Here is an 11,556-nt window from a genome sequence, read left to right as displayed (position 1 = left end):
TTGGTACGAGTCGAGTTCGGACAAGAGAACTCCCCCTGCCAAAAATTACTGTGACTGGGATAGTGGAAGTACCCACTGTCGGAATCGAAGTAATTGAGATACGACCCGGAGCCCCAGATTGGGCAGGGAACATAATTAGGTACTTGGGAACCAACAAGGTATCCGAAGACTAACAAGAGGTGAGGAAGATCAGAAATATTGTGGCATGCTACTCAAAGATCGAGGAAGTCCTATACCGGCGAGGTCACTCGACGCCTCTTTTAAGGTGCATCTCCCTAGAAGAAGCGCAGTACGTGTTAGCAAAAATACATGAGGGAATTTGCGGGAATCATTCGGGTGGACAAGCGCTAGCCGAAAAGGTGATGAGAGCAGGTTATTACTGGCCTCAAGCCCTGTGAGACGCCAAGGATTATGCGCGGAAGTGTCGGAAGTCCCAGGAATACACCAGAATTCCCCATTGCCAACCTGAGAAGCTGATGTCGATCACATCGTCTTGGCCGTTTGCCCAGTGGGAAATCGATTTGGTTGGACCACTTCCCTCGGGCAAAAGGGGAGTCAAGTTCGTGGTAGTAGTTATGGACTACTTCACCAAGTAGGTCGAAGCTCAGGCCCTAGCTACTATCACCACGAGCAATATCACGTGATTCTTGTGGAGGTCAGTAGTTTGCAAGTTCAGCATCCCACACACCATTAGCTCGAAAGTTCAATTCTGACCATTACTGAAATTGGTGCCTCTTTTATGGTGCATCTCCCCAGAAGAAGCGCAGTATGTGTTAGCAGAAACACACGAGGGAATTTTCAGGAATCATTCAGGTGGACAAGCACTAGTCAAAAAGGTGATGAGATAAGGACAGCAACCAACAAAAGAAGGGTCGAGAGGTGCTTTAACAAGCATGGGCGGCCGAGAACATTCAAAGTCGTAAACCTGGTACTCAAAGAAACAGGAACTACAACGCACAACGAAGGAAAGCTAGGCCCCCAGGCTCCTATCACCTCAAAGACTCCCAAGGGAACGAGCTGCTACACCCATGGAATGCCAAGCACCTATGGAAATATTATTACTATGACTCTCCTCCGTCAATAGAAATGTCTTAGTAATATTATTTCCATAGGTGCTTGGCATTCACCCAAGCTAGAAACCTTGCCCGAAGAAACCTCACTCGGATGCACCTTTACCCAGGCTCACACGATCCCGAGCCTCAACTTCTCCTCAAAGGTCGATTCGAGGCGACTGCTTGTGTTGCCGTCTACAGTACCCTAATTGGCGCACATACAAAACAGGCGTTTAAGGGTCTGCCTGGCTGGGAACTCCAATCCATCACCCGACAAGAAGAAGAATCTGCGGGTATATCCCTTCACAACCGTATGTCGCGCCTCCACTCATGCCAGTTCTTGAACGGTCTGGAAACTATAAATGTACCAGCCCTTCCGCACATTGTTGTGAGTAATGAAGAACTCATGGGCCGTGAGATCAGGGAAGTCTAACACGGCCTCTTCCAAAGCGCCGCGCCAGATGACGCAGCAAGATACTAAAATCCTCCATGCAAGATGAGGAAGCTGAGCGGGCACCAACTCAAAGACGCCCAGCACTTGTCACACTGGCCAGCAAAAGGGCAACCTAAGGCCGCAAGAAAACATGGTGGGTACACTACCACCTTGGTGCCGTAGCCTTCAGAATCCACTGCTCCATCAGTGGGGGAAGGCACCACGAGCTCCACCTTCAAGGGGATCCTGTAAGTCATCCTCAACTCATCCAGTTCGGCAGAGGTCACCACCAATCGCCACGAATACCCAACCAAATCATCTAGGATGGAATTGCCACAACCAACAGCATCACAAGCACCGTCAAAAGACCCCACTCGTCCCGCAGAACGTGAAGATTTCTTCGAAGCCATAAAAGATGGAAGGAAATGCAAAGGAACTGCAAAATAAAAGCGAAGAAAGGACTACAAATTCAAGGAGCAAGAGTCACGAAATAACAGAAGAAAGAACAAAGAAAGGCAGAGTGATTGTAATGGGTTTTTTGACATGGAAAATGGTCCTTATATAGACAAGGTTGACATTTGACCTCCCAAGGTGCCATAACTCCACATATCACCAAGTTTCCATCCCAAGTACCAGAATCCCTCGATTATTGCTACCGTTGTAAAGTATATCTGCTAATATAATGTGTAAAATTAATGGCTGCATAAAACGAGGTCATGGTGTAGAAATTGAAGGGGGGCCATTCAATGCAAAAACGTAACTTACGCCGTATTGCCACGTGGGTGAAATGCGGATGGTCGCACAGCACGCGGCAAAGAGGACTAGGGGATTTAGCATAATAAAGGGTTAAAAGAATAAAAAGAAATTCCCCTCTAACACGTCCGAGAGGAATTGGCGGTGTAACTGTAAGGGAATTTTCCCCACTGGGCTATTATATGTTTAATTCACGGCTCTTTACATGGTGAGTCCAAACTGGGGGCAGCTCAATATAAATTGAGGCTTAAGGCAAAATTTAAGTGAGTCACACCGCATTAAAAAGGGTCTAACAGCGGATACAGAATAAAAGGCACAGACTTTATGGAGAAAAAGACTATTTGCACCCTTCCCAGACCAAGGTATAAATAGCCAGCCCCAAGTATCGAAAAGGCTCTCTGATCCCTAGACTCATTTACTTATTTACAAACTTTCAAAAATATTTACTAACTTTGGCATCGGAGGTTACTCGGCTCCTAGGCTGCCCTCTCCAAGTTGCACTTCTCTCCATCTTTTGTAGGCCCATTATTGAAGACCTGAGTTGTCAGAATTTGGCTCACAAACATGCAAAACACGACATTAACACTTGTGATATCCGAAATTTGTGTTTTGGAAACATTAATCATGTCTTGACTACCTAAACAACCAGACACTTATGCCTGATATTTTATGAAAGTAATCATTTAACTATTTTTGTGGGCAGCCCTCCATATTATGTAAAGTTAACTTCTTCGCATTGATTTTTGTGTGTGCACTGCAAATTCTAAATGTACCGTCACTAAATTTGGACTTCTTTCCCCTTTTTTTCATTTTGCTGGATGAACAATTTTTTCAGTTGTTTTTTTGGCATTGACAATCAGGGATCCATCATTGAAGCAGTACTTCTCGTTTGATCTCAAAACGGGTATTTCTTACGTCTTGTTTAAAACAAGGGTATCCTCTTTTAATCTCAAAACGTATTGGTTAATTAGAAGAAATCAATGTGCTTTATTGGTTGGTGCTTATTGAGCCTTCAAACGTCTAAAACCAAGGTAATGAGGACTTAGATGGAATTTGCACATTATTCTTTGATTGAAGTTGAGCTACTCTTAAATTGAGCTACTCTATCTTAGTTGATAAGATTGTTGGAAGAGTCAAGAACTGGACTTCTAAAGCCCTTTCCTATGTTGGCAGGCTTCAACTGGTAAACTCTATCCTATCTTCTATCCAAGTTTATTGGTCTTCTCTCTTCGTTCTTCCTATAGGGGTTATCAGGCAAGTGATACATGATTTTGGAGGGTGGGGTCGTGCATTCGAGCTTCACTCGCTAAGCGTGAGTCTGAAAGGCCTTGCCTTGGTGATATTTCACATCATCAAAAAAATCTCTATATGGATTGAAGAAAGTGCAAAACTATACATGGGGTTTTTTAATAGTGAACTTTTGCAACATTTTCCTTACCACTAGAGTTGTTGAAGTAATTTCTACTGGCTATTTCTAAGTATATATTAACAGTATGTTGTGTCATTAGCTGTTTGTGCACATCTTCTAAGGCTGAACATCCATAAAAAAATGCTTTAGAGTCTTTCAATATAATGTTATTTAGAGTCTCTGGACAAAGCTGGATTAAATTTATCCCTCTCTCATAGCATATTTAGTGATGATTACAATGCAAGCATTCTGTGTTTCTAGGTACGTAATTTGAGCTTCTCATTATTTATGGACATATGTATACGCAAAGTCTTTTTTTATTATTATTTTTGTGCTTTAGGGTTTCTGTTTGATTTTGTGTTTTTGCTCATTTTGTGTTGCAGGTATTTAGGCCTATTCTGAATATCTCCGTGGAATTCTCTACGGAGGAGTTTGATGAGACGGCTTTGATTACACTGAATGATACTTTGAGTGACATGTATATACCTTTTTTTTCAGAGTTTAAACTTCTCCAAAGCTTTTTTTTTTAGGCTTTTCTGTTAATAAATGTGCACTTCAGTTTAAATGTATTCTCATGGTGCTTGTACATTGTGCAATGCTTGGCTATTAAAATCCCAGTTATGCATTCTTTGAGTGTGGTGGTAGTATTTATATATTGTGGTGCCAATGATGCTATTTTAATTTGTCTATGTTATTTTAATGTATCTTGACTTTAATTTTGAATTAATCTTTTTATTTTCTACTTCACTGACCAATCATTATCTAAAGATATTTTCTAGAATTTGTTTTTTTTATATTTGCTAAAGTTTGCTTTTTTGTCTCTATGTATTAAATTATTCATTAATCAAGTTTTGTAAAAAAAAAACGATATTATTTTTGTGAAAAACCTTGTTAACCCAACTAGGTAAACGTGCTCCTGATCTAGTATGTGTATATAACTCTATGTTTCCTTTTTGTTGTGTTTTGTGCACTATTATATGTTTAATTCACGGCTCTTTATATGGTGAGTCCAAATAAACAGCTGAAAAAAGCCAATAAATAAATTCAACTATTTTCAAAATATATAAACTATGCAGCTAAAATATATTATTTTAAAGTATGACTCACACTTTTTATCCTTACGAGTTGGCTTAACTTAACTAGTAGGATTTTTTTTTTATCTTGATAGTATGCTCATTTCAGTTATATGATTCGAATTATTTTTAGTGGAGTCATCAGATTAGAGAATTTTCTTAAATTATTTAAAGGCACTTACAAAAAAATAAAAAATAAACTCTTTACCAATGAGTACCGCACCCTTAGAATTAATGGAGATTTTCTTTCTAAATATCTAGTTCTATTAAAAAAAAAAAAAAAGTAGGACTCACACTTTGGGGTGAAGAAGTTTCCCTCCGAATTGGACCAGATCGAAACTATGAGTTGTCAATTTCGATCCTACAGATGGGGGACCGATTCGGTTTGGGTCCGGTCTCGAGGTATATGATTTTTGCATCAGACTAAACCGAAACCGACCGAATGGTATATAAATTTTTAAAATATTTAGATATTTTATTTTATTTTATATAGTAGTTGTATAAGTTAACTATGTAATTTTCATCTAATTTATTATCATTGACCATATAAAATGTTAAATAATCTATGTTATCAATTAATAATATATCATAAATCATATGATAATATATGTAGATACATAATATATTCATACATACTTTACTATTTACACCGTCTTGTTTGGATTGAGAGATGAGATTTGTGAATAGTAGTGAGATTTGTGAGTTGAAATTTGTGAATAGTAATGAGGTGAGTAATCTCTCAAACCAAAACGGCTAAATTAAAGTAATTAGGTATTTATTTTTAAATATTTAAGTTGCAAGCAAGTAAGAATAATTTATATACAATAAAATTATTGAATATTCATTAACCATATATAAAATGTAGGCCATTGTTAATAAGTTTTATTTGCAAAATACATCTAGTTTTAGTTTTAAATTGGGGCCCCGAATGGAGTGCCCTTGTCCCTCTCCCCGCCCTCACATGGGGGAGGGATAGTTTGGGCCCCATCCATTAGCGCCCCCCACCCCCACCCTGGGCGGTCAGGTGCCCCCTTCAGAATGTTGGGGAGTGGATTGATCCCCACGATCGTTTGCCTTATCTTGTCCACCCATGGTGAAAAACAAATAGAAAAAGTCAAGTGGTTTAGATTCAGAGATAAGTTGAGATGGATTGAGATGGTTTGTGAATAGTAAAATAAAATTTGAATTATTTATTATATTTTGTGTGAGAATTTAGAAAAGTTGTTTTGGAATTTGAAAAAATTTGAATTCTTTATTATATTTTGTTTGAGAATTTGAAAAAATTGTAATGATAAGATGAGATGAATTGAGTTGAGGTGAGTTTTGAATACAAACGAGGCCTAAAAGCATTCAACAAAATTCAAAACATCAACAAATCCACAAACCATCCCTAAAATCAACAGATTTATCATCCAATAACAAATCCAAAGAATTACAAACAGTCAAACACACACTAAGACCGAGGCACAATCAAAAGGAGATGAGAGAGAGGAAAATTAGGATTTTTTTATTTAAATACACTCATTCGTGAGTATAAAATGACGTTATTTTATACTTATGAATTTGGGCCAGGCGAATGGAGTAAACTCAGGGTGGGTTTGCCCAGCCCGAGCCTTGTATCCTGACAACTAAAAGCGTCGGGTATCCATTCGCACACCCCCGTAAGTACATGTTTGAAATGATGGTAAGAAATGACGTTTTTTTATGTTAGAGCTTTTTTTTAATATATATTAGAGCTTTTAATAGTATAACTTTATTAAAAAATTATATTATTTAAAAACTATTTGTTATTTTATAAACATATGTTTAAAGAAAAATGATGGTATGATTATTAAATATGCTCACCAAATATACACACTCATATTTTTTTATTTTTTCTTAATGGTTAAGAATATAACTATTAGTAAATTTCTATTTATTTTTTTATTTATTTTAACTGTTAAGGATGTTTAAAAAATACTTAAAAGAGTTTCTTTTTTTAAAAATAAGAAACTCATTTGTACTGGTGTACACTTTTGGTAGGCACACTTGATAGTCACCTTACATTGTCCATGTTTAAAACCCTTTTAAACTTTATTACTATAGTTTAAAATATATATATATATATATATATATATATAATGTTATCTCTTTTTTTATACAGGTAAAAAAGATAGCGTTAACACAAACTTTAATTTGGTATTTTTTAAAAAATAAAATTTAATTTTTTAAGTGTATAAATTACATCTTATATATTTATCAAACATATTATTTTTTAAGAAATATTTTAATTATTTAAAACACCTTAAAAAGTTATAAACTCAAATCGAGAGATTCGATGCGGCCTCTTTTGGGAATCCATATTATTTCATTCTATCTCATCTCATTTTTAAATATCACTTAAATACAAACACTTTTTAATTTCAAATTTTTAACTTTTTAATCTAATCATTACATAATCATTACAATTTTTTCAAAATTTCATATAAAATATAAAAGCTAATTCAACTTTTTCAAATTTTAAAACAAAAATAATATTATAACTTTATAATATTTTATTCAACTATTTCTCTCTCTTTTCCACAATCAAATAAAATATCGTAATTCAAACAATTTTATTATTATTCATAAATTATATTATTTTTATTGACGAATTTTTCATATCTATCTTTGTCACCTAATGAGGATTTCATTTGGATGCTAAGAATATCTCTTATAATTTGTAAATAATAGCAATAATAGTAATAAAGTAGTAGTAAATTATTTATGAATATTAATAAATAATTTATAAATAATAATAAAACAATTTAAAAATATCTAAAAACAATTATACTACAAGAATATTGACAATGGTGTAGCCAAATGCAAATGCAAAATCACATGTTTTGGAGGTTGTCTTTGCCATTTAAGAAAGACTCACACATTAGATTATGTATTTTTTAGCAAAACTAATAATAAATTTATATTTTTATTATTATTAATTTTTTCCTAAAATTAATTTTTTATTTATTTTACAATTAAAACCCACTATTAATTTTTTTATATATATTTTGCAATTAAAATCGTTGGGTGAGAGAGAGAGCAAGTGGCAAGAGAGAGAAAAAAGTAATAAAATAAAGGAAGGGTGAACAATATATCTGTAAATATGCAGAAATACTGTTCATATTAAGAAAAATTTTGCATATGATTAATCCAATGCAATAGAAAAAATGAGATTGTTAACTAAATATGTATTTACATTGAGAGAAACTCAGAATTCGTCGGGTGACAAGTAGAATTTCAACATATATGAGTTATATGTCTACTGAAAGTTTTTTTTTTTTTTTTTTTTTTTTTTTTTTTTTTTTTTTTTTTTTTTTTTTTTTTTTTATTATGCATTCTCTTCTGCATATCAAGTATTAAGGGCATATATGATCTGGTTTGCAATTTTTACATGTTCGATTTCCTTTCTTCCTTCCAGGGTCCCGAAATTATAATTTTCTTATCTAAATACAGATTTTTCTGTAGTTCTTTGCACGTTTATAATTGTAGGTAATAAAAGTTAAAAGAACCAAGAATATGGGTTTTTACTTTTCCATTGATTTTATATATATGTATGTTTTTTTCCTTCAAACGATATTCCAATCCCTTTCAAGCTTGCTTTTGAGCATAACAAGTTGATTTTTAGGTAAAACCATGGTCATTGTCACTCCATTTGCAACTGCACCAAGATGACCACCTTCCCCTTTGCCATTTGTTGGTCCTGGAAGCATCAAAACAACACCTACATCTCCAACCTCATCGATGGTATAATTGGCAAAGACAGGCCAATGTCCCTTCAACTCCAATCCATAAATATTAGTTTCTTCCAAATTCACAAATGTCAAGTTGGCTACAAATATTATTATTATTGATATCCACTATTTTTTAAGATATTAGTTCTACCACTGCAGAAACATCCACAAGAACTAAATCCACAAGAAGTCTAGAAGTCCAAACTTCAAATGCGTAAAACCATTCCAAACACAAAGTACGCAGTCAACCAAAAATAGTTTAAAACCAGATCATTAGCAAATCTAGCCAAAAACATCAAGTTTAAAACCAAGGAATAATATAATACACCATAGTAATAAACTGAATGTTCCAATTCTTCTGGCAACAAAACCGAGTTTTCTTTTTGTTCCATAGTGATAAACTGAATGTTCTAAAAATGTTTAGTGAGGGTCAAGTTCCAATTAATGATCTTGTGACATATGAAAATTTCACGATGTTCCGAAATTTTCATTTTGTGACATGTTGGGTCTTGCATATTCCTGCAAACAAACAAACAAACAAACAAATAAAATAAAAACCTTATCACTTCTTTTAGACTAACAAAACCTATTCGGATTTACATAAGTCTTATCGCTTGGTTCAATCAAGCAAAAATAAATAAATAAATAAACTCATTCAATAACACTGCAGCTCACACCGTGGGATATATGTACATTCCATTAAATATTATTCACATTCAAGGTGACTCAGGTTGAGCCACATTGTAGATAAAAATCATGACAGACATGAACCTCCTCTGACTAAGTAATATTCCTGTTAATGTTCAAATGTAAAGAGCTAAAAACATTTTGATAGAAAGTGTTTGATGCTTCTTGTTAGTATAAAACTATGACCAAGGATTCAAACCAAAAGCAATGAGAGAAATATTTTCCAAAAGTTTTTCTATCATTCCACAAATTTCTGTTAGGTTGAAGAAGGAAAGTTGAACTATACTAAAATCTTCATTAATAATCCAGCAAAGTAGGCTTTTGCAAGTTAACAACAGAAGATTTACCTTCACTTTAAAAATATGTCCACAATGGCCAAACAGGTACCTCGCAGGATTGCAATCAGAAATTGCAATAAGTTTCAACTGAGTTACATGTCACTAGGTCATTAATTACATATGTATATAATTTTGCAAGCCAAAAATCCACATCAAATACATTTTTATGAAAAACCAAAAAGCAAAAGAGCAAAACTGTAATTTGGAGCTTCTTGATAAACTTGATAAAGTATAATCACTAATGAATTTTAGTATAGTTTCTTGGGCAAACATGGGCTTTTATCAAACTCAAACTAATATAAGGGGAGGCACCACTACTAGCCTTTTCTCAATAGAAATTGAACTCAAACAGCATGTCAAACTCAAACAGCCTTGATCAAACTCAAACTAATATAAGGGGAGGCGCCACATCAAACCTAAATAAAAATCGATCCCACATTTTCTTAGCAGCCAAGCAGAAATCCCTCCCACATTTTCTTAGCATCCAAACAGAAATTAAAACGTAACAAAATCAGAGTAAAAAAGGTCAAGTTTTAACCTCAAAGAGAGCTAAATGTTCATGGTTAAAGACGAAAATGTAGCTCTTAGCGTCAACAAATCTCTTGGAGATGTCCTCCTTGAGGTTGAGGGGGGCAACAATCGGAAGAGAGGAAGGAGGGTTCAAATGAGAGATTATTTGCTTGGAGAGAGAGAGAGAGCGCAACAGGTAGAACTATTCATTCGGGCCGGGTTTTTTCCCGGCCCAATCTGGAACCTGGAAAACAGGATTCCCACTCCGAGTTCTGGCCAGAAAGGTCTGGGTACTGGTTTTAAACCCAGTATTCGATTTTTTTTTTCCATTCCAAACACAAAGTACGCAATCAACCAAAAATAGTTTAAAACCAAATCATTAAAACCAGATCATTAGCAAATCTAGCCAAAAACATCAAGTTTAAAACCAAGTAATAATATAATACACCATAGTGATAAACTGAATGTTCCAATTCTTCTGGCAACAAAACCGAGTTTTCTTTTTTTCCATAGTGATAAACTGAATGTTCTAAAAATGTTTAATGAGGGTCAAGTTCCAATTAATGATCTTGTGACATATGAAAATTCCACGATGTTCCGAAATTTTCATTTTGTGACATGTTGGGTCTTGCATATTCCTACAAACAAACAAACAAATAAAATAAAAACCTTATCACTTCTTTTAGACTAACAAACCTATTCGGATTTACATAAGTCTTATCATTTGGTTCAATCAAGCCAAAAAAAAATCAACTCATTCAATAACACTGCAGTTCACACCGTGGGATATATGTACATTCCATTAAATATTATTCACATTCAAGGTGACTCAGGTTGAGCCACATTGTAGATAAAAATCATGACAGACATGAACCTCCTCTGACTAAGTAATATTCCTGTTAATGTTCTAATGTAAAGAGCTAAAAACATTTTGATAGAAAGTGTTTGATGCTTCTTGTTAGTATAAAACTATGACCAAGGATTCAAACCAAAAGCAATGAGAGAAATATTTTCCAAAAGTTTTTCTATCATTCCACAAATTTCTGTTAGGTTGAAGAAGGAAAGTTGAACTATACTAAAATCTTCATCATTAATCCAGCAAAGTAGGTTTTTGAAAGTTAACAACAGAAGATTTACCTCCACTTTAAAAATATGTCCACAATGGCCAAACAGGTACCTCGCAGGATTGCAATCAGAAATTGCAATAAGCTTCAACTGAGTTACATGTCACTAGGTCATTAATTACATATGTATATAATTTTGCAAGCCAAAAATTCACATCAAATACATTTTTGTGAAAACTCAAAAAGCAAAAGAGCAAAACTGTAATTTGGAGCTTCTTGATAAAGTATAATCACTAATGAATTTTATTATAGTTTCTTGGGCAAACAGGGGCCTTTATCAAACTCAAACTAATATAAGGGGAGGCACCACTACTGGCCTTTTCTCAATAGAAATTAAACTCAAATAGCATGTCAAACTCAAACAGCCTTGATCAAACTCAAACTAATATAAGGGCAGGTGCCACATCAAACCCAAATAAAAATCGA

The sequence above is a fragment of the Juglans microcarpa x Juglans regia genome, chromosome 3S (assembly GCF_004785595.1).
Source record: "Juglans microcarpa x Juglans regia isolate MS1-56 chromosome 3S, Jm3101_v1.0, whole genome shotgun sequence".
Lineage (NCBI taxonomy): Eukaryota > Viridiplantae > Streptophyta > Magnoliopsida > Fagales > Juglandaceae > Juglans > Juglans microcarpa x Juglans regia.
Note: the sequence above shows the minus strand (reverse complement) of the source record.